This window comes from Lygodium microphyllum, chromosome 11 (assembly GCF_053477565.2).
Source record: "Lygodium microphyllum isolate KBCC chromosome 11, Lygodium_microphyllum_v1.1.10, whole genome shotgun sequence".
NCBI lineage: Eukaryota > Viridiplantae > Streptophyta > Polypodiopsida > Schizaeales > Lygodiaceae > Lygodium > Lygodium microphyllum.
The window spans coordinates 54,486,828-54,514,281 of NC_141145.1; the positions used below are offsets into that span (position 1 = coordinate 54,486,828).

The 27,454-nt window shown below is 41.1% G+C and overlaps 1 pseudogene across 1 annotated transcript; it reads left to right on the forward strand.

Moving 5' to 3' along the window:
• Window positions 1-8,680: 8,680 nt before the first annotated feature.
• Window positions 8,681-12,494, forward strand: LOC148028833 (laccase-4-like; annotated as a pseudogene). Its single transcript, XR_015692333.1, has 7 exons — window positions 8,681-9,112; window positions 9,349-9,507; window positions 9,667-9,911; window positions 10,199-10,327; window positions 10,564-11,156; window positions 11,327-11,690; window positions 11,844-12,494. The product of XR_015692333.1 is annotated as a laccase-4-like (transcript).
• Window positions 12,495-27,454: the final 14,960 nt, after the last annotated feature.

A 27,454-nucleotide genomic window follows, 5' to 3' on the forward strand; every position in this document is an offset into this window, starting at 1 on the left:
GTTTGTTTACAAAAGTATAAACATCTCTTAATACCATGTTGATTTGTGTGGCATATTGGTGATTACTAGAAAAACATAAAATTCTTATTATTTAGGGATTAATACATACTTTTTTACATCTAATGCATTGGTGATTACTAGAAAAACTTAAAATTTTTATTATTTAGGGATTAATACATACTTTTTTACATCTCGTACATAGGTTATAATGCTTGAGAGAAGACCAGGCATTCTCTCGATAGAAATACATAACAAAAATGATGAAGAAGCGAATTGGATCACTGATACGTATCATTGCTCGTCTTGGGTACATATGCATCCAAGTATGAAGGGAGCTTTGAAGGTGAAAGCATCTGCAATTGCAGATGTATCAAAGCATTGGAAGGGTAAAATTTTATGTCTCAGACAAAGGAATCTCACCTTGTAACAGAGGCATTTGTATAACATGTATTCATGCAAAAACAAATACATATTATGTCCATTTCAACGAAACATTGCAAACAGTAAGTATTTGCAACTCATTGAGAATAAGAAATTTCATGATATCTATGTAACAACTTGTCTCGTATTTATAGAAGTATACGGTTCAGATTGTTGTGAGTGGCAAATTGTTGAGAGTTTCACAGGTTCTTTTAAGTATTACCACCTCGAAATTGGTAGATTGCTCTGTGAGGGGTGTACACCTAAGCAGCTCGCAGATGACCTTGTTCTTTCTATGACTCCAAGTACATATTGCCCGAGGGGGATCGAGAATATGGAACCCTTAAGTCTATGCACATATCGAATCTCAATAGCATAGAATGGTCATTGTGTAGTAGCGTCATTTTGCACATGTGTAGCACAAAAATTTCAGCAGACATATTGAATTCTATGAAGCCAAGCACCAGCTCAAAGAATGTACATCTAAGCTAGTTCATATCGATTGTAATTTTGCACACAAAAAGTGCATCAGAGGATTATGTAGCAAGGATTCTAGGCAAAACTTGGACATAAAAAATGACTCATAGTCCTAACATAGTTGAGTGTCGAGTCACAACAAGGGGCATGGCTTTCAGGTAAAATTTTTCTCTCTTAGTTGACTATTATCTTACTTTGGGATGAATCGGCTAACTTTCCTTTCCAATTACAAGTACTTTATCACACAATAGACTTTATACCTAGTGTTCAAGTATCGTAGATGGAGGATGCTTAAGGGTAAATGGTTGTGCCTTGGTCAAGACATGCATGAAAGTGCAACTATGGATGTTACTATCATTTGTGAGGGCCGCAAGCCCCAAGTGTTGCAAATGGAGGATGATTGGCCCTTGAGTATAATGCGCCACCAGAAATTACAATGTTAATGCAGAATCCACTTGTTAGCTTCTATTTTAAACTAGATGGTAGGAAAATTTGAAGCCGAGCTACTAAGGATACTGTTACCACCGTAAAGTGTGTGGCTCCACATATCATAGAAATTGTAGAATCTCCTTAAAAATCCCAACACCACAAGTTGTAATATCTAACACCTATAAATTGTCAGATTTTTTTGGCCAATAGAATATTGTCGCTTTCAAACTTGCAATATTTAAAAATTATGGTATTTATGCAAAATCATACACTTGTTATACACTTTTCACATCAATACATTTACATATGCATGTAAACTTTATAAAGACATAAGTAAAGTCATAACTAAATATCGTATGCGAACAACCCTTAATGGTTTAAAACCTAAGGTTTTTAATATAGAACTAGTTTAGTTCTTGTTTCATTTCTCACTTTCTCTCTTCATCTCTTTATATCCATCGCATCCCTCCTACCTACTACGATGGATGCTTGCACACACTTTGATGAGTGGATCCATGAGACTATCTTTGTCAACCAGGATGACGAGATATTTTAGATTTTCTCTAAGAACTTCAACCTTGAAAGCGTGCTCTCATTGTTGGATCCCCCCCTTCACGTTTTGGAAGACTTTGTGAGCACCATTTCTACCTATACATACTCCATTGAGGGATTCGACATGACATGGGTGCCTCTGGAACAACTCATGGTATTTCAGGCAAGGAAGAATCACCAAAAAGTGGTGAATAGGTGTCTGGCCCATGTGGATCCTTTGCACAGAATATGCACTGTTGCCATGGGCAATGCACCAGGTATAACATCTTTGGATCTCTGGAGTGTGATTGTGCATTGGCAATTTACCACCTTATATGGATACACCCATAGAGGAGGAGAGCGATGAAGATACAACTCCACAGGTTGTTGCTATCACATACACCAGAGAAGAACTAATTGAAGAGCTCATAAATGTTGAAAAGGAACATTGGGTGGTGGCAGAGCAAGGGTTGGCTCTCATGGTGCCATCTTCCTTAGAACAGTCACAAGTCGAAAAACCCAACCTTGCCTCCTTGACGCCCATTGCAATAGATGGTGTACAATACTTTCTTTTATCAGATGTGCTGTAATACTTGGAAATGAAGGAAGACGAGTTGTTTTCCATCCTACTCATGAATTTAATGGAAGACTTGATTGATTATGATTACATGGATGTGCATCCGAAGATGGTAGATATTGGAAGATATGATGGCACAAGCTTAAATACAATGAGTGCTATCATAGCAACACAGAAGCATATTACCTTGATTGAAGAAGATTACCTTGTTCCAGATGCTAAATTTGAAGCACTACATCATGATCTGTTCGAACCAAGGCCCCAGTTTCCTACTAAGGAGTTTGTAGATCCCTCTGTCCAAAGAGGTGCCTCGCTGACACATGAGGAAATCAAAATACAAGATGATATTGAGAAGGTGAGATTTCTAACTACCATATATTTTTATGCGGCAAACTTGACAGTAGGGTGTGTCGGGTCCCTGGGAGTTCACTGGTGAAATCTTGGCAAAAAATGATGCCTGCAGCTATCCTGTCCAAAGTTTTGCTTTTGGGGCTACTTTTTGGGCCAGAAAGTAGCCTCGAAGTCTGGCATCTGGGACCACTTTTTGGCCTGGTGTGTTTGGGGCCACTTTTTGTGGATTGCAAGCATCATTTTTGGCCAAGATTTCACTAGTGGACTCTCGAGGACCTAACGTACCCTACTATCAAGTTTCGTCACTTTTTGATAAATCTAGGCTAGATGCTAAATATATTGTTTGATTTGACTTTGTTATTCAGGACGTACTGTATATAGATAACTTTGCATCAAGGCAAGGAGGAGGTCGGCATGCGGATTGACGGAGGGATTCACCTCTGAAGGAGAACATTGGCAACCTTGTTGCAAACTTGGTGGTCTTCCATAAGAAGTGCTCACCACAAGGGCAAGAAATAATCATGAAAATTCGAGCTTTGACTAAGCTTGGACCTTTTCGAGGGATACCTATGATATCTAGCTTTGAGAAGATTGTGCTAATAAAGCGATCAAAGCTTCTTTACTTGTTTGACCAAACACATGGTGGAGCAATGTGTGTGCTTGCTACATTAGGTAACCTTGCTAAAGTATCAGATTCGCTTCTCCTTGAGAAAGAGCTGAAGGGGGAGCGTATCATTTTTGAAGCAAAGAAGGAACTTATATTTTCATCGGAAGTTGGCCCCTCCTCTCCACAGATGAAAAAGCCAAGGAACAATTAAGAGTTCTTGTTGGCTATCGGTTTTTTGTATCTACCATCACTATCAGCCATCGCATGTATTTTTCTTGATGAATATAAGATATTTTACTTTGTTCCTATAAACAAATATCTACTGAATAAATGTGTGGTTCGTGTAAGTGTGATGGTAATGTGTGGTACTGGTAATGTGTGGTACGTGAATGACACATTTGCATACGTTAACATAATTCAACGTGTAGTATTGCACTTGCAATTGTGTAAGTGTGACGATAATGTGTGGTACGTGAATGACGCATTCGCATACATTAACATAATTCAACGCGTAGTACTGCACTTGAGATTATGCATAAGCAATAACGTAACTTGTATTCGTACGTATTACTACTTTTTCAATGAGTTCGTACGTTAAACAAAAATTAAGAGTCGTGTGTTTCGAGAAACAAAACAAAATAACTTTACTCAATTATTTGAATTCAGTACACATCGCATGAGATATTATGTATATATAAATAAATATTTCAATATGACAGAGTATAAAATTTTTTTGGCCTTCCAAGATGTTATGGTGCTATAACACTCATTACAAAACCTTGCATCATTAATCTCATAACTTATGGAGGAGTCCCCTTGCTGTGTTGAAGTTGAATGATAAAGTTCATGTCTTTATCCGTTATTGTGACGCGATTTGCATGGATGGCCACAAGCTATGTGTCATCGAACAAGTCGATGAGAAACCCCTCTGTAGCTGTTGGTAGGGCCTCCATAGCTGTAGCAGTCCATCTTCGTACTGGTGGGCCATCCCGCACTCGTGCCCAACATCTTCCCATCCCTTTCAGCTTCAAGTCTTGCATGACTCCCCGAACAACCTTATGAAAAGAACTTTTTGGGATGAGAAGCTCGTATCCGCGTTGGATTCTTCTTATCTCCCGAAGGATGACAACGCCTGGTTTCTATCTCCTCTTCTTTTGAGGTGGTCCTTGTGCTCCATGGGGAGCACCTATTGCTGCACTAGAGGAGGATCCACCTTGTGCTCCAGGTGACGGGTCTTGGCATCAAGTTTTCTCAGGGCCGAAACAGCGATATACTTGCTTAGTGCATGCTATGCAAGCTCGAGGAGGGCAAGATGGAGAAGAGACACAGGTTGGAGGCATGAGAGTGGAGGAAGCAAAGAAAGAAAGATATGAAAATGAGAAGAAGAATGAACTTTTAACCCATTTAAACCCCAAAATCGGGTTAATGCAGCTTCATACGCACTATCCATTGTGTGATCATAAATCCATATCCTTGTATCGGAATGTGATGAAACTTTACATGCGCACTCGTTAGGTGGTAGGAAAGTGGCTCTAGACGTTAGAGTTTGGACCAGGGGTTTGCATGCATTTAAATAATACTAATAATAATTTGGCAAGAAAGTGGCTTGAGATGCCAGCCAGGGGTTAGCATGCTTTTTTAAAAAATAATAATAATTTGGGATCTTGGCTATCTAACGATATCTAACGAGTGCGCATGTGAAGTTTCTGAGCGAAAGCTTATTTGCAACTACCTTAGACCTAGCCATCTTTTCTGCACAAGAGATGTGAGAACTCAATGAATAAGATAGAAAGCGAAATCCTCTTTTATATAACCCTAAATTGTAAGACTCATTTACATAGATGTACACTCTCTCTTTCTCTCTTAAACTATGAATTGCATTCACACTCAACACATTGTTCATCTTACTATCTTAGCTCTCTTCGAGCCCATTTGTTGCCTTGTCAAAGCCTTGTTTTTAGCCACTTGGTATGGTCTTCTTTGGCACTTGAGGCTTCATAATGCACTCTTTTAGTGACATGATGTGATTCTATCATGTTTGTAGCCGATTCATCAGTACTTTCATTTGCTCTCTTTTGCGAGAGTTTAGCTTCATCCGTTACTATAATTCTATACCACTAAGATAGCAATTTGATCATTGGATTGCTACCATTCACCCCTCCACCATGATCGGTTTTTCTTTGGTATGCACCACGTGCTATCCAATGTGAATTTTCCATCCCTTGTGTGGACCAAATTCCGATGCTTCCCTTTTCTGCAAACTATGGCCCATGTGCCTCAAGGATATGCTACAAAGACACATATCACACATGAGTAAAACTATGCTCAATATTTATACAATTCATACAATTTTAAAATATTAACTTGGTATGCACCATGTAATATGTGATAGAGATTTTGCCCCACGCTTCTACCATGCTTTCGTAGAAGTTATGCACAACATTGATAAATTATTGCTTATCTTCATTATTAAACACCATCTTGTGAAGTAAGGGAGCCAATTTATTAAGACTTATCCCAACCTTAGCTTTAGCCAACCTTGTTTTTCCTCCATTACTTCAATTAGGAACTGCAAAATGTAACTTTTTCCACCCATCGTAGTCATGCGGCCTATGAACCATGACATTCCCTTCCTCATGATTGATGGGTGCTGAGAAAAACTTCCTAGCCTTTGCTCCTCCAAACCAAGGCTTTTTTAGCAAGTTACCAAATTTTCATGATCTCTTCTCGTCTTTTTCAATCGTCACTTGATGCTTGTGTAGCCCAGTTCTTGATAGCACTCGCTCCACATTCCTACACATTGCAATGGCTTCTTTTTCTGGTTGCATCCTATAAGTAAAGAAAATGTATTCATATACGAGTTTCTCCATGATTCTGACAAAAGCATGCAATGAACAAATGTGAATACGATCCAATGGAATATTGAAGATGGGCTTCCAAGTGGGATCTTCTCTATTGCACATCGGTGTAGCACTTGTCACCCTTTGCCAGTTCTTCTATCCATCCTTTCCTTCCACCCTCTTTGTCAAGCAATATAGGCATGGATTCATTGTATTTGCACAATTGAAGATTCCACACATGCATTTTAAAGTTTTCAAGTCTCCTACAAGATGCCATTCAACCAAGTATTGACCACATCCTTCAACCCAAAGCAGCATGTTCCTGACGATCGATGATGCTTGGAATGTTTGTGTGCATAAAGACCAGGTGCAACACCTCAACTGTTTCCTTAAGAACTTCAAATGCAGCGAGCCACCACACATGGCGCTTGGATTAAACACTAAAGGTTCTTGGGTTGTTCGGCGTTTCCCACCGCTACTATAAAGTAGGATTTAAAGGAACGATCAGTATCACTTTAAAAAAGTATGAAGTAGGCTCACAAGAAAAATTAACGACATCTTGTTATTACAAAGAGAGGAACCGCCCATCCATCCATCGACCAATTTGGACTTGTTTATGTGAAATGGGGCGGGCGATCTTTGAGGGGAATATTCTGGAATCTCTCAGCAGCTGTGGGGCATGACGCGATCGGCTGACAGCCATGGCGAAGGAAACGAGGCTCTTCTCCAGTACAAATATTGCTGTTCAAAAGTCCGATATCTTGACACCGAAAACCTTTATTCATTTTCGATCTTCTAGAAATTATATGAAAATTTAATCGACTGAACATTTATTCAGCTTTTCCTACAAATTATATAATCTAGAATTTAACTCCCATTTGGGCTAGTCAGTAGGTAAAAGCCAATGAGAAGACAGCTCGTGTCAAACAAAATACACAAGAAAAAAGGGCTTTTGTCCAACATGCATGTTAACGAAGCTTCCAAGCATTAAGTAAGAAGGGCTTGTGTCCAACATGCTTCTTAATGAAACCTCTAAACATTATTGCTCATTAAAGTGTTAGTATAAATAACCTTTATAAGGACCCCAAAAAAAAACACTCTTGTAATTGGAGCCAAATTTCACATTTGAAATTGAATGAGCCCAATTTTTGTTTCCTAGATACTAGTCGTTGTTGGCACGTTGCTTTGGCTGACTTGATAGACCCAAGGACCAATGATGTTAACCTTCTAGCAAATCAGCGAAAGTTAATTACACACAATCCCAAGCACATTTTACTTTTTCCTCGCATAACTAGGACTGAGCAATGTTTGGTTTCTCTACAAGTTAAAGAGGATTCTAATATTAAATTTCATCACCAATCGATTGTAACACTTTTTTTCACTTGAAGAATGAATGAATAAACTTAATGGGGGAATGTGAGAATGCATAGTACAATGCTTTTGATGGAGATATTATAAACATCTCTTTCTCCACATGCCCTTGAAGAAGGTTTAATCGCATGTATGCCTATATTGCACTAGGTAGATCTTACCCACACAAGCTTGTAGCTTCCAACATATCTCAACGGCTCACATGTGACTAGTAAGTCAAATAGATTATTACATCATCAAGATAGAAGGAAATTTCAAGTAACTTGGGTAATAGTATGGTTTGATGAGCCTAAATGGAGGTTGCTCTTTATTTGATGATAAGGGCATGATGTAACTACAACTATCAATTATTGGAGTGAAGGAAAGTTGCACCGATTGCATGAGGTGAATGCCATGCCAATCTATGTAGCATAAGCATTCCTATGGCCACCATTGAAGGAGTATACCACTAATGTTACAAGCACGGATAAGTGCTCATAAGTTGGAAGTTGAAATTGGGAGAATGCAAGGAATCAAATGGTCGTTCCAAGGTCATCAATACACTTGAAGGATAAACAATATACATTCCTCGAGTTCCCCAAATCACAACATGCTAGTAAAAGGAGAACCCCCTTGATGCTAGTTTCTAATTACTTCTACCATTAAAAGACACTATGATTACATTTCAAAGGTTGTAGCGTCAATTTGGGGCATGACCTATGGATGGGGGGTGTTGGCCTCCTCATACTCATGAATCCCATGAAACATGTCCTTTCTTTGAGCTTGTGCACAAATTGAACCATGGAAGCTGGGAATGAATTTCAAATCTTATTGCGGAGAAAGATTAGAGCAGAGTTTACCTTGATTGAACTTTAAAGAGGTGGAACAATTCGTACTATTGCATGATGTATGACCCTGTCAGAGGGTTTCGCAAAGAAGTGGTCAACCGGATTGAATTCGACGTCCATTCCATCTCCGTGCAGATGCCAACTTCCAAGCTGTCTTGCAAGAACCTTCATAAAAGCCTTAGAGAAATGAGAAATGGCCCAGTCAAAAAATCGATAGCTGATCATTTACCGATTACGAGCCAGTTGGTTTTCTTTCCTTTTTTAAAGACACACACACAGTACACACACATGCACACACACACACTCTCTCTCTCTCTCTCTCTCTTTCTCTCTCTCTCTCGCGTTGATAAATACACTGATTTCACTTGATTTGTAGTCCTTCACAGTGTGTCGTCTCCTCCTCCATTTTTGTTGCATACACATCACCAGCCCTCTGGACATCAGTGCAACCATCATCACTTACTTGCAATCGCACAAGCTATTAGTTGCAATCAGATCAATATCAGACCAGCTGCAATCACTTACCATGCAAAATCTATCCATCACATCGTCTGCATCATCAAAATCGGGGCATGCCCTCTTTAGTCGTGATCGGCTACTGCTGGTGGCCGCTTCCATTCTCGTGATTCTGCTCCAATTCTGTGATGTGGCCTCTGCAAAGACTCGCTACTTCAATTTCACAGTAAGCCTAATTAACGATTATGGCCTACTGTACAACAAACTTGAAACATGATTTGTTCCTCAGTTACTTTGTTGATAGCAATCCCACAACAGCTGATAATGATGACACCGATCATGATTTAAATGCTGATGTGATAAATGAGCCAACAGTACGTCTCAATGAAGATGATTGTGATCATGATCAGCTGGATGCAACAGTATGATGTTGACGATTGACTGTGCATTTCAATTTGGCAGCTTCAATACACCAATGTTACACGCCTTTGCAACACGAAGACACTAGTCTCTAGTCTCTGTCAATGGCGAGTTTCCAGGCCCGACGAGCTATGTACGGGAAGGAGACAAGGTGGTTGTCAATGTCACAAACCTTGTAGCATACAATGCAACCATACATTGGTAAGTCAGCTTTTGATGTAGGAGCACTCTTACCACTCCGGAGAATTGAGCTTAAGTTAAATAGGACGTACTACTCTTTTGAGCTAATTAGTGCTGCACATGCATGGTTTGATCTTACCTTGAGATTGACACCTTGAGATAAACTGGTGGTGTTTCTAGGCATGGAGTCCGTCAGTTACGGTCCGCTTGGGCAGACGGTCCAGCTTATATAACACAATGCCCAATCCAAACAGGGCAGTCTTATGTCCATCGCTTCCAAATTATTGATCAACGAGGCACGCTCTTCTGGCATGCTCATTTCAGCTGGCTGCGAGCCACTGTATACGGAGCCTTTATCATCCTTAAGAAGAACAAGACACCTTACCCCTTCACCAGACCCCATCAAGAGCTACCTCTTCTCTTAGGTAACATCATGTTTGAGGCTACGTAAGTCTTCCCTTGTGTATAAAGTATAAAATGTAAATGTTGCCAGCAAGCTGACGGCTGAGATCCCTTCGCAACCCTTCTTAATAGCTCTAAACCATTCAGTTAATCTCTGAATGTTGAGCTATGGGAAGAGCTGGTTATGTTCTCCAAAAGTTCAAAGCTACAACTAATCTTGCATACGGTCACAATTGCTTTCTGGTTCATCTATAGAGTGTTCATGTGTAATTAACGGTTCCCTCGGTTTCTGCTTATTTAATACTGACAGGTGAATGGTGGAATGCTAATGTGGAGGATGTTATCACTCAGGCTTTAGCCCAGGGTGGGGCTTACAATATCTCAGATGCCATCACAATCAATGGCCAACCTGGTGATCTGTACAATTGTTCATCCTCTGGTTAGCCCTAAAGATCCATGTCTTATTAGGCTTCATGAACAATAATTCCTGAGCTCAGATTAGAATGTGTAGTTTGGTTTCGGTATATACAAAGCCACACTGGCTTGAATTTTGGGAAAGGCCCACAAGCAGTGAAGGTTATTTTCGGGTCTTCCACTATTGGGGTGGCCATATTAATGTTCAAGGCCACATAGCATAGGTTTTGAGAGTGATGTGGGTCTTTGATAAAATTGCAGGAACTGTGGTGTACAGTGTGAGCCAAGGTGAGACAGTGATGCTGAGGATCATCAATGCGGCAGTCAATTTCCACATGTATTTTGCAATCGCCAACCATAGCCTGACGGTGGTAGAGGCAGATGCAGAGTACATCGAGCCTTACACAACCGATGTAATAGTGCTAGCTCCAGGCCAAACCACAAATGTCTTACTCACAGCGAACAACTCTATTGCTCAATACTACATAGCAGCTTCCATTTTCTCGCCTCCTAATTTTACACTAGTCCCTTTTCCTACCACAGCCACAACAGCCATTTTGAGCTATAGTGGCTCTACCGCATCTTCAAGCTCTTTGTCGTTGCCCACCTTCCCTTTGGCCAATGACACCACGTATGTGAACAATTTCTTCGCAAGCCTGAAGGGGAGAAACTACTCAGAGGGCTACTATTACTATGACATCCCAAAAAGTGTAGATGTAGATCTGCTTCACACGGTAGGCTACAACTTGCAGCCTTGCCCCTCTGGCCAGACTTGCCAAGGTCCCAACAACACGCTCATTCGATCCTCGGTCAGCAATATCACCTTCGTCACCCCGAATGTCTCATTGATTCAGGTACTAAAGTTGCATCACCCTCACATGTTGATTTTATTATGCATGCAACCATACAGTACTCATGAAACCATAGCTAGCTAGAGCTGTTTTACTTCACAAATTGATGGTATTCAACCCGCCCCCAACCCACTGCAAGTGAGCAACTCATTTCAGAGCATTACATCGTGCAGGCCTACTTCAATGGGATGAGTAACGGGGTCTACACGACAGATTTCCCTGATGTGCCTCTTTTCCAGTACAATTACACCGGCGTGAATCCGGACAACAAGGCGGGACTGCCGGGCACGCGGGTGAGGGTGATCCCATTCAATTCAACAGTGCAGCTGGTGTACCAAGACACAGCCACTCTCTTCTTTGAGCAGCATCCCATCCACCTTCATGGCCAAAACTTCTATATTGTGGGGAGTGGCCTTGGCACATATGATCCCAATACTGACCCTGCCTCCTTTAATCTGGCAAATCCCCCCTCTCGCAATACAGTCTCGGTCCCTGCAGGGGGCTGGGCAGCCGTGCGATTCAGGGCGGTAAACCCGGGTGGGTCTCTGTCTCCCTCTCCCCCCCCCCCCTCTCTCTCTCTCTCTCTCTCTCTCTCTCTCTCTCTCTCATACTCATATCTGCATATACACTCCCACACACAAGAGTAGACAGGCTAACAGCTTGACATTTTTTCTTCTTCTGTTGTTGCAGGTGTGTGGTTTCTTCATTGCCACTTCGACATTCATCAGTCGTGGGGGATGGACATGGCGTTCATCGTGCTGAACGGGGCCGGCCCCGATGAGACTCTACCTCCACCACCTGCTGACCTTCCTGCTTGCTAGACGTAGATTGAGTCGCCTCTAAGGAACATCATGTTAATAACAGGCGACGCATGCATGGACCATCATCAATCACACTCTCCGCACCCACGGTTGAAGACATATTTTGCCTCTAGTGAAAAAAAGGAAGATTTGCTCCATCCGTTCACCAGTAACATCCAAAGGAAACTCCATCCCATCGTTCTCTGTCCTCGGAGACCCTTCCTTCATAGAAACATTCTTTCTTCATACTGCACAGGTTTGAAGGCTTCTCCTCTGCCAGACACTAAAATTTGAAGGCCCCAACACCTTTGCAAGGGGGTTTGTTACTTCTAGAACAAAGCTGTACACATACCAACCTTCGAAGGGATACGAGTACATCCCAAAACGTATTTGTATGCCCTCTTAAACTCTTCACCAAGAACATGAGAGAGCTCCTCTAAGGCCTTCCAAATGCAAAATTGGGAAACCTTCAAAACTAGTGCCTCGCATATACTTCACTTTCTCCCTTACATTCTCTACAATTGGAAATTTAAAAAAAACCCTCGACTACACCATTCATGAAAGGCTTGTCAAGAAGTCTCATTTAATTTTTCTCAAACTATTTTTCTTCTAGATTTTATGCCAAGAATTGTATCAAGGAGTAGGAATAAAATATTTACTATGAGGGGGCCAAACATTTTTTTGCCCATGACTATAGATAGCCACTCTAAACATAACAAAGGGTTAGCTCATGTAGTGCATATTAGTTCTTAGGAAATAGACCCTTCTGTCTTACTACTATTACATTATCAATAATTCACCCAATGCAACAATGAGAAAGGCCCGAATCTAATTCACTAAAAATAAAACAGTTGTAATGCACAAACCTAGAAAGGCCCCAATATAATTTGCTAAAAATAATAAAAGTTGCAGTACATAAACCTACAATGATGTTGAAACAATCATCTTTCTACTACTAGATGAGTCATGTTTAGTTAATAAAAAGCAATCATTTGATAATAATAAAGACTCAATGGTTGCTAGCTAGACCCACTAATCATGCGTCACACGATTGGCATAAATGGTTGACATCATTTCAAAGCATGCGAGGCTATGCCTCACTCGCTTCACATCTTAATGAGCAATGTAAAGCAACTATGCTATTGCACAATTGCCTCCCTTAGCTCACTAAGAAATGAAATGAATATTGCATTCCACACCTAATGATAAATATTTAAGGTTACCGTGCAAAGATGGGTTCACAATAAAGTTTCATGTGTACAAAAGTCATGCAATCTACATCTTTTTTTCTTGACTTCACAAAGTCATAAAATCTCACATGTAGGTGATGATAAAGATTAGGATTAAGGGGACAAAAAAAGTATAATGCCCCCATACTTAGATATCATTATTGGGATAAATGTAGGAGTTGCTTCTTAAAGAACTATATTTAATTGTTAAAGGCGCACACACACACACACACACACACACACACACACACACACACACAAAGAGTATAATTAAGTTGTGCAAATTAAAAGTTGCTCTCTCATACATAAAGACACATACATCCTTCATGCACACACATTTCTTATACATGCTACCTTGATGTTGTGAAAGTCGGTCAATCACCTCTCTCTCTCTCTCTCTCATTATTTCTATCCTTATTACTTCTGTCAAGGGTTTCCATGTGTAAGACCAATGTGAGTGAAATTTAATAAATCAATCGCTTTTACTTTTCTTCCATTTGTGAGACCTTTCTGTCACAATGCTCTCTCATTCTTACTCTTTCATATAAATAGACACATATATACATATATGCACATGTTACTGTGGTGCTTCAAAAATTGATCAATCACATGTAGATTGTGACTTAATTTTACTTAAAGTAATGCATTTTAAACATATGTAGTGGTTTCCTAACATTGTTAAACATAGAGGTGCAGGTCCAGTCCGCCGTTGAATATGCGTCAAATTTCTTGACTCATGGTGCTAGGGTGCATTTTGGTGATAGGCATTAACTCTATGGTTGATATACATGTATATCATTTTTTCTTTTGACAATATATAGGTACATATGACAACGTTCTCTTTATTTAATACAATTCACGCTTTGTTCTTTTTAAAAAGTAATGGTTTATTTTCACACTTAAAATATTTATGTGCTTTTTGAAATTGATTTCTTTGGTTTAATGGATTATTGGCATGTATAAGTAGGCATTGTCTTGATAATTTGATAGTACCATGCCTTTTGCATAACTCATGGTTTAGGCTATACATGAGCTCTCTCTCTCTCTCTCAACATCGGTTATGTAAAGTTAAAGTGCATGCGTGTCATATAAATCAAGGTGGTAGAGCTTGTGTAGTTGATCAATTAGACAAATAATCATGAAACACATGTATAATGATATGCATACATGGTTGACTATCTTCTCTATATGCTTTTTAGATTAACTATAAAATGTCAACATACATAATATACTTGCTCATCATGGTATGTGCATCTCACACCCTTGTATCTATGTGACTTGTTGATTTGGTTTACTCCACACAATAGGCTTATGTAAAATAACATTGGCACGTGTGCATTTCAAATTACTATGAGGCATATATATAAGATGAAGTCATCATCATGAAGCATAATAAGACATTTGATGACACACCACTTAGCTTTGTAGGGATGCATCATAGCATCTTAGGCAAAAGAAGAGCTATTTTACACTTATACATGCACAAAAAGAGCATTCCCCTTAGTAAGAATATCAAGTACCATAGAATGCCTAAATAGTAATATCACATGGTTTCATTTTCTCTACTCATCTTTCATCTCTCATTCTTTGTCTTTTATTGATGGGCCTAAGTGTAACACATTACAATAACTTATACATGCTAAGCCCATAGAGTTTACCTTCAACAACCACTTAATGACATATGAACACACACACACACACACTCTCTCTCTCTCTCTCTCTCTCTCTCTCTCATGGTAAATTCAATTTCTTTTCATTGACAACAATGAACCAAGCATTGTATTCTTGTTGTATTTCACATCTCAACCGCATCACACATTCTCATTTACGCTACTGTATAAACAAAGAGTAATAAAGCATTTTGCAACCAACAGCCAAAACTCATAAATTGGTTCCCGACCTGTTTAAGTCTATATTATCTATTTCCGTAGCCAAAGCTCAAATGAAATGATCCCACAACTTTAAGACAAATTTCTTGGTTCTCTTGATTCTCTTTGAGAAAAGGGATGTCCTAGGCCATCCTTCCTTTGGCTAGGTAGTGCCCCTCTTTAGTTCTCTTCGTGAGGATTGGAGGTTGGATGGGTAAGAGGCAACCTGTTCATCATTTCAGCTCTCATTTTTGGTGCCCCCACTGAGGACATTCTCAACCACAATTCTCTACCTCCTTATGTGGGACGATACAACACATAGTGGTACATCCTCTACAACTAGTGCTCCAAGTGGCTCTTCTCCAACGCCTTTACCAACTCTTTTTTAAGCTGGTCGAAGTCCATGACTCCCACAATGGTCTCCTAAGGAAGCCCAAGAAAGAAAGTATGCCTATCGGATGACGGCACGTATGCAGGTAAAAGGTGTTCACCTTAGAAATTCCATTCTCTCACAACGAAAAAAATCATGTTGCCATCAATTGCTAGGTTCTCATAATTGTGGTGATTATTTTGCAAACAAAGTGAAGGCCCTTCCGAGAGGTCCTCGTCTCCAAATCATCAAATCCCTCTCTCTCTCTGGCCTAATCCACATCAAAGGAGGACAACTATGCATGAACGGTGTGGAGTTTTGTAAAAGTGCAAAGTATGAAGGCTACCTTCAACTGTTGTTAGCTCGAAGGTTGCGTGTGATTGAAAAGGTAGCCATCACACCTTATGAAATATATGTCGCTGAGGATGGACACACTAAGGCAAGAACAATCACTGGTGAGCAAATTCTCTGTATAGCAAAGTTGGTGGGTTCCAGAAAGAGACACTTTGGGGAAAATCCTTCATAATTCAAGAAAGTGCATTCCCTCTACTCAAGTAGTATCCACTCATGAATAATAATAATGGCCCAAATTTCTACACCTTCCACTTTGTACAAAACATCCGAGTTAATGTATGCATCAGTAGGAAGATTTTCTTCCAGCAGCGTCTTGTCATGTACTTTGGGGTTGAAAGATTAAGGGAGATTCTTGTATCACCAGAACCTATAATCTTCCCAATGCTAGACTACAATGCATCCTTCAATGTACATGTCTTTATCTTATTATAATAGTTTCTCATGAATCACCACGAGTTGTATGGACCTATCCATCCACTTGCTATGCAAACTGTGCATATTGTAGCTAGCACAAAGCTTAGATTCCAAGGGATTATTAGAAGCATACTGGGGCCTAGACGTCTTGTTGAAATCAATGCATCTGTGAACCCATTCATCCTTCCTCTCATAAAATACAACTTAAGTCTACACGTGTTCATCTTTGTACTCTACTAAGGCAACATGGCATTTCCAAGTTTTTTTGGGCACAAAGGGGAGAAAGCTCTAGACTTTTTGGATGACTTAGAAATGGCCTTCCTAGTCACAGGCCAGGATGATGAAGCAACCAAAGTACGGGCCTTCTCTTTAGTTCTAAAGGGTGATGCTCGAGTGTGGTATCAAGCTCTCCCGGAGGCTACAAGGGGTAATTGGGAGGATCTCAAGACCGCATTCATGCACTACCAGGATATAGAGCCACCTGAAGATATTTGGAGACAACTCTTAGATCTTCGCCAAATCGTACCAGGGGAGTACTAAGCCTATGAAGGCATGTTTATAAAATTGTGGGATAAATGGACAACCTCTTTAGCCGAGGGAGAAATGTTGAGATATCGAGCTCCACTCGTGATACGCCAGGGTGACCGTTGTGTATTTATGTCACCGACTTGTCAGTTGCAGACGCGGTTGGTACACCGCCCATGAATAATAGCTACATGATAGCTATCCTTATCTACTCTAGTTCGTGGCTCAGTTAGTATGCCACCTTAGCTAGTTGAGTTTGGTTTGAGACCCATATAGAGGGTTCTTCTATTTCTTTGTACTTGAGTTCTTTTGTCTTACACAACTAAGAAGAGGAAAACTATTTTCAGCCTCCACCCTTGTGTGTCTTCCCCCATTGTGCAAGCAAGAAAGCTTCAAGCGAGACTCCTTCCTTCTCTCCCACAATCTTGACATGGTATCAGAGCCTTGTTCGTGGTAAGGAGCTCAAGAAAGCAAGCCAAGCTCGCGGTGTTCTGGTAAGAGGAGCAGTGTTGCTTTCATTTTCTGTTTTGGGAGCAGATCTCTGTAGGTAGCACAGCCGGAAAGTGCAGGAGTGCATTGTCTCAGGTTGAGACGCCCTTCGCGGTGAAGTAAGAGGGCAATATATGTTACGGGAAAGGGCTTTGGCCCTTGGCGACACTGTTTTTTTTATTTGAGGCCATTTCGGGGCTTGTTTTGGAGGCGGAAGTTTTCTGCACGCACTCAGGAAAAGGCCCAATTTTATGCAGGGCAGCCACTGTTCTACAGGTCGGTGAAAAGTTACTGTAAAAATTGCATTGTATGCTTGTGCGCAGAGACATTGGGAGTTACAGAATCATCCCTATTGCCTGTTGATGCAAAATCGTCACTAGGAAGTGACTGTGTGGTCAAATACCACTTTCGCCAGTTTTACAGATTTTTTCGTGTGAGGGTGAAGCTGTGGTTTTTGCAGTGACAGAATTTTTTCCAGTCTTCTGTAATGGCATCTGATTCTCTTTCACAGATTGTCACTGAAAAGCTTGACAAGAACAACTTCCAAGCATGGAAGTTTAGAATGACGAATTTTCTTATGGGAAAAGGATATTGGGAATTTGTTGCAGGAAATGAAGAAGAACCAGTTCTTCCTGATGTTCCCAATCAACAACAAATGCAGGCATTTAAAGCATGGCATGAGAGAGCCAGGAAAGTTATGTATTGGCTGTCTATCAGCATTTCAGACTCTATGATTGTGCATATTCAGGATGCAAGTACGCCAAAGGAGGCATGGGATACTTTGTCAAAAATGTATAGCACAAATACGCAAGCCAGGAAAATGCAGCTCAAGCAAGAGTTGCACAATGTGCAAAGAGAAAATATGAGCATCAACGACTACCACATGAAGGTAAAGAAGATTGCAGATGCACTTGCTTCCATTGGGTCACCAGTGGAAGATGATGATTTAGTTTCTGTGACCTTGAATGGTCTAGGAAAGGATTATGCACAGTTTCGGACATCCATTTCAGTTCGTGAAAGATTTTCTGATTTTGAGGAGCTGATTGCTCTTCTAATTTCTGAGGAGCAAAGAAATGGTGGTGCATCTTCTTTAGGAGGAACTTCAAAAGAAGCTGTCTTCTACTCAAATGCTGGAAGAGGTAGAGACAGAGGTAGAGGAGGCCGTGGTAGAAATCAGAATATGCAGCAAACTCAAGAAAACCAGTCCTATGGAGGAGGACGTGGTAACTCTAGAGGCAGGGGGAGCCAAAGAGGTCGTGGTGGATGGCAAAGAGGCCAAAATGCAAACAGTAATGTTGAATGCTACTACTGTGGTAAAATGGGTCATATGGCTAAAGACTGCTATAAAAAGCAGAATGACATCATCAATGGAAAACTACAACAAGGGAATTATGCATCTTCTAGTAGACAGGGTGATGACAGAAATGAGCACTTGTTTATGGTGCAGCACATGAATAATTCTGTGACAAGTGTAGAAGAAATCAATGATGTATGGTATGTTGACTCAGGTGCATCAAACCACATGACAGGTCATGCAAAATGGATGGAGGATGCAAGGAAAATGGAAAAACCAGGATTTGTGGAGACTGGTGATGATACTGCACATCCTATTGTGCAGATTGGAAAATTTCCCTTGTCTATGCAGGATGGAAAAAAGAAATACCTGTCCGATGTATTTCATGTCCTGAATATCACCAAGAATTTGGTTTCTGTTGGTCAAATGGTTGAACAGGGCTTGCAAGTCAGATTTAATCCTCATGGATGCTTTGTTGAGGATATGAAAAATAAAAGTCGCTTGATAGCAAAAGGAAAGAAGAAGGGCAGAATGTTTACATTGGATGCAGACATGTTTGAATTGAGTGCAGCAATGTTTGCACATGGGACCGGTGTAGTTGCAGATATTGATATCTGGCATAAACGCATTGGTTATGTTAATGTACAGTGACTTAAATCAATGCAGGCCCAAAATATTGTTGCAGGTTTGCCGAAATTCAAGGTTGCAGAAATACATAAGGTATGTGAAGCCTGTCAATTTGGAAAACAGGCAAGGAAACCATTTCCTAGACATGTTCAAGAGAGTAAGAAGCCATTGGAATTAATCCACTCTGATGTGTGGACAACTAAAGCTGCATCTTTTGGAGGCTGTCATTATTTTGTCAGTTTTATTGATGACTATAGCAAAAAAGTTTGGGTTATTTTATGAAAAAGAAAAGTGAAGTTTTTGGGCATTTCAAAACTCTTAAAGCGATGGTTGAAAAAGAAACAGGCCTGCAGATAAAATGCCTAAGGTCAGATGGAGGGGGAGAGTACCTCTCAAATGAGTTTGCAAGGTTCCTGTAGGAGCATGGCATAAAGCAGCAATATTCATGCAGTCATACCCCACAACAAAATGGAATTGCAGAAAGGAAAAACAGGCATATTGGAGAGGTATCTCGTGCCATGCTCAATGGAAAAGACTTGCCAGATTTTTATTGGGCTGAAGCAGTTGCTACAGCAGTCTACATAATGAACAGGACTCCCACTGCAGCAATACATGGAATGACTCCAGAGGAGAGGTGTACTGGTAGAAAACCAGATATTTCTCATTTGAAAATTTTTTGTTGCATTGCCTATGTACATGTGCCAGATGAGTTGAGATCCAAGTTGGATCCAAAAGCTGAGAAGTGCATCTTTATTGGTTACTCTCTGCAGCAAAAAGGGTATAGATGCTATAACCCTTCTACTCGTAAGTTTACAGTGAGTAGAGATGTTGTTTTTGATGAGATGAGTAGCTGGTATAAACCAGTAAATGTGATTGATGATGTAGATGCACAAAATGGTAATGCTGCACAGAATTCACAGCAGCAGTCACAAAATATTAGTGGACCTGGAGTGTCCTCTAGCAGTGGTTCACATTCTTCGCCATGGACAGGCAGATTGAGATCAGGAGAATCTTCTCAAAGTAATGCAGATAGTGGTATGCATGTATCACGAAAAGGAAAAGAGAAGGTTGATCAGCCCATGTTTGATGTGAATGTAGGTCACTCTTATGTGGATGGTGAATCCAGTGGCTCAGAACAGAGCATTGATGATGAGTTGGGTATTCCTTCTATTGTTACATCTGGAGTAAGGAAGACCAGGGATGTTTTGAGAGCACCTGGGAGTGAACCTACTTTGCGCAGGTCTACGAGAGCTAGGTATCCTGTGGATAGGCTGAAATATGATGGATTTACAGCCATTCACTATGCATATATGGTCAAAGTGATACAGGAACCAGAATCCACTTCTTTTGAGGAAGCCATGGGAAAAGAAAAATGGGAGAAAACCATGGATGAAGAAATGGATGCCTTGGAAGCTAATGCTACATGGGAATTGGTACCTTTGCCTAAAGGTAAAAATGCAATTGGCTGTAAGTGGGTTTATAAGGTGAAGCACAATGCAGATGGTTTTGTGAACAGATACAAGGCAAGATTAGTAGTCAAGGGGTATGCACAAACATATGGTATTGACTATGAAGAAACATTCAGTCCGGTTGCAAGGATGGCAACCGTAAGAGCGGTCATTGCTATGGCTGCATCAAAGGGATGGTCTTTACATCAGATGGATGTAAAGAATGCCTTCTTGCATGGTGATTTGCAAGAAGAGGTCTATATGGAGCAGCCACCAGGTTATGTGCATGCTGTTCATCCTGAGTTTGTTTGCAGGTTGAACAAAGCCTTGTATGGCTTGAAGCAAGCACCTAGAGCATGGTCTGACAAGATAGGACAGTATCTTGTCACTATTGGCTTTCAGATTTCCAAGGCAGATTTCTCACTTTATGTGAGAAAAACAGAGAAAGGTATTATGCTACTTGTCATTTATGTTGATGATTTGATTATGACAGGTGACAGTGATGAAGATATCCTTCATGTGAAAATGCTATTGAAGCAGAAATTTGAGATGAAGGATTTGGGAGAGCTGCGTTATTTCTTGGGCATTGAGGTGATTAGATCACCAAGTGGGATACAACTCTTGCAAAGGCAGTATGGATTGGACATGCTGTCCAAATATGGGATGACAGGCTGTAAGCCCATTTCAGTTCCTTTGGAGCAGAATGTGAAGCTGAGCACAGATGCAGGTGAGCTTCTAGAAGACCCTACTATGTACAGACGCATAGTAGGAAGTTTGATTTATATGACTATTACCAGGCCAGATTTGAGCTATGCTGTTGGATTGGTAAGTCAGTTTATGCAGGCTCCAAGGAAACCACATTTGGATGCGGCTAGATGCATACTCAGGTATGTGAAGTCCACATTGCAGTATGGACTATTTTATGAGACTGGGGTTCAGATACAGTTGCATGGATACACTGATGCTGATTGGGCTGGTAGTATTTCTGATAGACGATCTACCAGTGGATGTGTTCTCTTTTGGGAGTGCTGCAGTCACTTGGAGCAGCAAGAAACAGCCTACAGTTGCCTTGTCGAGCACAGAGGCTGAGTACAAGGGTGCAGCAATGGCTGCATGTGAGGTAGCTTGGTTGCATAAGCTACTTTATGATATGCATCAGTCTACAGATGGACCAGTTGTCATTTATTGTGACAACATGAGTAGTATACACTTGGCAAATAACCCAGTCTATCATGCTAGAACAAAGCACATTGAGGTGCATTATCACTATGTGCGAGAGAGGGTTTTACTAGGTCTTATTGATCTAGTTTATGTCAGCACAGAGGATCAGGTAGCTGACATATTCACGAAGGCATTGGGCGCAGAGAAGCTGCGCAAGTTCAGAGACCTACTTGGTGTGCAGGAATTGGGATTGAGCTCGAGGGGGAGTGTTGAGATATCGAGCTCCACTCGTGATACGCCAGGGTGACCGTTGTGTATTTATGTCACCGACTTGTCAGTTGCAGACGCGGTTGGTACACCGCCCATGAATAATAGCTACATGATAGCTATCCTTATCTACTCTAGTTCGTGGCTCAGTTAGTATGCCACCTTAGTTAGTTGAGTTTGGTTTGAGACCCATATAGAGGGTTCTTCTATTTCTTTGTACTTGAGTTCTTTTGGCTTACACAACTAAGAAGAGGAAAACTATTTTCAGCCTCCACCCTTGTGTGTCTTCCCCCATTGTGCAAGCAAGAAAGCTTCAAGCGAGACTCCTTCCTTCTCTCCCACAATCTTGACAAGAAAGAGTACATGATTGCCTTAAGAAACATTGTTTTCTAGCCGGACTTCATCCTCTACTAAGGGAGAAGGTCAAAGGAAAGTTTTCCACATCCTATGAAGAATCAGTCACTTATGCGAGGGAGAAAGATAGAAAATTGAAGTATCAAGCCCAATTGAAGGTGGGAGTTGAGCCGATATATGTTTTACCAACCATGCCAAGGCTTAGAGAAATAGCAGAGGCCCCACCTGAACCGGAGATACCACAGTAAGAGCTCCTATAATGCATTACTAATCAACTTGAAAGCCTTTCGTTAAATCTGGTGCAAGGAGTACGACCCCCTCCCCTCATAAATGAAGGCAATCGAGGTCCAAGGAGACAAGAAAGAGAGTATGTTTGCTATAATTGTGGGGAGATTGGCCATGGTATGTACTTTTGCCCTCATCCTAGGTGTTTTCTAGGAAATGGGTTCCAACCAAGAAGGAGGGGACAATAAGTGACACCACCTAGGGAAAGGTTTGTTCCACAGAATCCAGGGCCTCCACCATCGGTTCAAGTTCTTCAGCATCCTCGACCACTTGCAGAGGTACCGCCCTTGCCTGTCCAGCCCCGCCAGAGAATCATGATGTCAGGATAATTAGTTTAGATGAGAGTGATGTCAAAGGGAAGGCCAAAGTAGTAGAGGTTGAAGCAATGCTGGTGAAGAAAGCCCGTAGAATTGAGAGAATGGAGCCTACACCACCAAAGGAGGTTGAAAATATGGAAGAGGAGGCAGAGTCATCAATGGCTGCAAAGACACGCAACAGTAAAAAGAGGAGAGCTCACTCACGCCGACACATTGAGCCAGATGATTTTTCCATGGGTAAAGGTACTAGAGCTTATGATTTGCTTGTTGATGTGAGGAATCAAGGGCCAAAAACTTCATGGCCACAATTACTACATCTATCTCCAACAGTGCGACGACAATGGTCAAAGATGGCAAGCATTAGATCCATGAAGAATAGACATGTGAATGCAATCTAGGCTAGAAAGATGAAAGATATTGTGCCTCTAGTGGAAGCCGAAATCAATGGGCAGAGAGTGTCAAAGACATATGTGGATGGAGGTGCAGAGATTTGTGTCATGACGGGAAAGTTGATGCATCGTTTGGGATTAGAGGTAAATAAAACTACTAAATTTGGAGCCAAAATGGCTAACAATGTAGTAGTAAATTGTTTGGGAGTTATAAAGAAAGTCAAGGTAAAGGTGTGTGGAGTGCAATTGGAGCTTGACATGTATGTGATGCCAGTGAAGGGGGACGGCTATCCGCTCATTCTCGGGCGACCATGGCTAATGGGAATGAAAGCCAGAAAAGATTGGGTGACAAGGGCTTTAGAGCTAAGGCCACAAAAGGGGCTGCATAAAAAATGGAAGAGCACTATCTACAACATGAAGGAGGGCCGATAGGAAGATCTTGTGTTAGAGACCACCGCTGATGAATGGAGTTCCAGCGAGGGTTGGTCATCTATGACAGAGGGAGAGTCTTCTAATGAGGAGGAAGAAAGCTCTCTAGAAGTGATAGGGACTACATTAAAAGGGCCTTCTAGTAGTGAAATTCCACAGCAGCTTCCAAAGGTCGACAAAGAGGGGTTAGAAAAAATGTTGGCTAAGGATCTATCAATTGAGGAGAAGGCAGCCTGCATGGAAGTGGTGATAAAACACTCTGCACTTTTTATTTCTGATTATGAATACATCACAGGAGTGACAGCAGTACAACATCACATTAATCTAAAAGAGGGAGCACGGCCAGTGGTGCAGCGACTACGACGATTGGGAGTAGTTCAACAAAACGCTCTACTCACTGAGGTGCAACGACTTTTGAAAGTAGGCTTCATCTATCCAATAGGGGACTCAGAGTGGGTTTCACCTGTGGTGGTGATACCCAAGAAGAATGGAAAATGGAGGATTTATGTGGATTACAAGGTGCTAACTGCTGCAACTAAGAGAGATCACTTTCCTCTTCCCTTTCAGGATGAAATACTCAACGAGGTGGCCGGGCATGAGAGATACACTGTTTCTGATGGGTATTCATGTTATTTCCATATCCGAATAGCTGAGGAGGATCAACAGAAGACCACCTTCATTACACCTTGGGGTTGTTTTTCTTACAAAGTAATGTCATTTGGATTAACAAATGCCCCAGCTACCTTCCAGCGATTCATGAATTATGTCTTCCAGCCATATTTTGGGAAATACATTCGGGTCTTTATTGATGATTTTTGTATTTATAGTTCTAAGGCTCTACATCTAGGGAAGGTGGATGAAGCTTTCAACTGCCTCACACAAATGGGGGGGCAATTAAACCATGAGAAGTGTCGCATTGGCGAAAGCAGTGTAACTTTGTTAGGGCATGTCGTAAGTGAGAGGGGCATTGAAGTAATCTAAACAAAGTTAAGGCCCTATTGGCGGTGCCATCACCATCTTCTGTGAAGCAACTAACCTCTTTCATTCAGAAGGTGCGATATATGGGGCGGTTCATTCATCTCCTCTCCCAATTAATATTTCCACTACAACAGTTAACCCACTCTGAGGAGCTCCTGTGGAGTGACGAAAGCGAAAGGTGCTTTCACGAGGTGAAGAAGGCTCTTAGCACCCTTCCTATAATTTTACAGCCTTGTTGGGATCAGGAGTTTTTTGTCAATTCGAGTTTTGGGGAAGATGCTCTAGGGGCAGCACTAATACAAAAGGATGCTAAAATTGGCCTAATGAGACCGGTTTACTTTTCTAGTAGAGTAATGACAGCATCAGAATGAGGGTACAAGATAGTCGAGGTGATGGTTTTGTCTCTAATGTTTGCTATAAGAAAGTTTCATCCTTATCTTCTCCCTAGGCCATTCACAGTGATCACGACAGAAGAGCATTTTCCCTATGCCTTATAGCACATGGATGTTTCAGCCAGAATCGCTAAATGGGTGATATAACTCCAAGAGTTTGACTACACCTTCAAGGTGGAGGATTCTACTCGAGCTTGCCTAGCTAATTTGTTGACCCATAGATGTCATCAAAAGAAGGAAAAAGAGAAGGAAAAGGTAAAAGAGGAGACACCTCCTTTTGAGGAGCCGCCACGGGAGGAGAATGCCCATGCCCTCTACTTTGATGGGGTATACAAGCGTATTAAAGACAGAGTGGCAGCAGGAATAGTGGTGTTCAGTCCCAAAGGTGACAAACTTTATGGAGAATGCATCAACTTGGAGGATGTCCATTCTAACAATGAGGCAAAATATCAAGCCTTGCTTTTAGGTTTGAGGCGGTGTCTCTCACATGGTGTCACTCGACTTAATGTTTTTGGGGATTCTATGCTAATTGTTAAGCAAATGAAAGGAATCTGGGCTTATAAAAATGATAACTTAGCAGTGAAAATGAGAGAAGCTAAATTCTCATGAGAAAGCTACAAAAAGCCCAAATCTATTTTGTGCCAAGGCGCACAAATGGCGACGCAGATACTCTAGGAGCTGAAAATTTGAAAGAGGTAATGGTGGGCATCATTACAGTAAAGCTTTCCTTATTTCAGGGTAAGTTTCAACTACAAGATGTGCTTTATTTTATTGAGCATGGTGAGGCACCTACACATATGAGTAAGAGTGAGAAAAGGTGGTTGGCTACTAAGGCCACTAAATACCGCTTGATAAATGATGTGTTGTATTGCAAAGGAAAGGATGCAATGCTTAGAAGGGTGCCAATAGCAAATGAGATTATGGATGTGATTAAGAGCTATTGTGAGGGGGTTTGTGGCAGACATTTTGCTCAAGAAATAACCAGTAGGAAGATTCTCCGAGTCGGTTTTGTGTGGCCTAGTCTACATCGAGATGTGCAACATTGGTGCCGCACTTGTGACGATTGCCAAAAGGCCGGACCAAGGAAGCTAGTGCATGAGGAATAATATTTCATAACTACATATGGCCCATTTGAGAAATGGGGGATTGATGCAATAGGGCCACTCCCACGAACTCAATCTGGCAAGGAATACATCATAATGGGTGTGGACTACATGACGAGGTGGGCAAAGGCTTTAGCAACTAGTAGGATCACAGCCCAAGAAGTGGAAAAATTTGTGTTTGAAAATATTTGTTGCAGGTTTGGCACACCTTTGGAAATTATCTCTGATCGGGTCCTAGTTTTAGGGCGAACCTAGTAGGGGAGCTAATGGAAAGGCTAAAAATCAAGCACAGGCATTCTACTCCCTACTACCCACAGTGTAATGGTTTGGTCGAAAAAGTAAATGGGTTGATTTGTAAGATAATTACCAAGAAAGTACACATGCACCTCAAGCACTGGGATAAAAAATTGAGTGCATCTCTTTGGGCCTACAAGACTTCATTCAGAACCTCACTAGCCTATACTCCATTTCACCTCTCTATGGCCAAGAGGCTTTGCTTCCTATAGAGGTGGAACTGGCCAGTTTGCGTGCTTTAGTATCCAGTCATGAGAAGAATCAAGATAAGAAGTTAGAAGAAAGGATCTTGGATCTAGAGAGGCTGGAGTTAGACAGAGAAGCAACAGTCCAACACTATTCCATGCAGGCTGAAGAGAGGAGGAAGACATTTAATAAGAAGCTGGCTAGCAAACCATAAGGGAAGGATCACTTATGCTATGCTATGATAACCGCTTTGATAACAGAAAGAATGCTAAACTTGTGTTCAAGTGGGAAGGGCCATTCATGGTGCGCAGATTGGACGCAGATAGCTCACGTGGTGAATCCCGGAAGGTCCCCAAGAACAAAGTACTCTACTTTTTAGCACAAAAACCCAAGTAAAAACAAGCACGACATGAGACAAGAGACAAATTGGGTTCAATCTCCCCCATGCCTTGTGTGAGCGTTTCACAAAGCATGTATTTAATGTATATTTCCAATCTTTATGCTCAAAAATAGCCCAATTACAAAAATATGACAAGCTTTTAGCTTTTGAGTTTGCTTTCTACCAAAAATAAGAAAATAAAGCTAATGGACGGTGCCCATAGAGTCTGGCACGCCCAATCTCAATGTCCAAATAGAAATAACATATCCAGGCGCATAAGCGCATACAAAATAATAATAAATAATCGATGTCTCTATAGACATAACAAAATATAGGCATGGTGCCTATC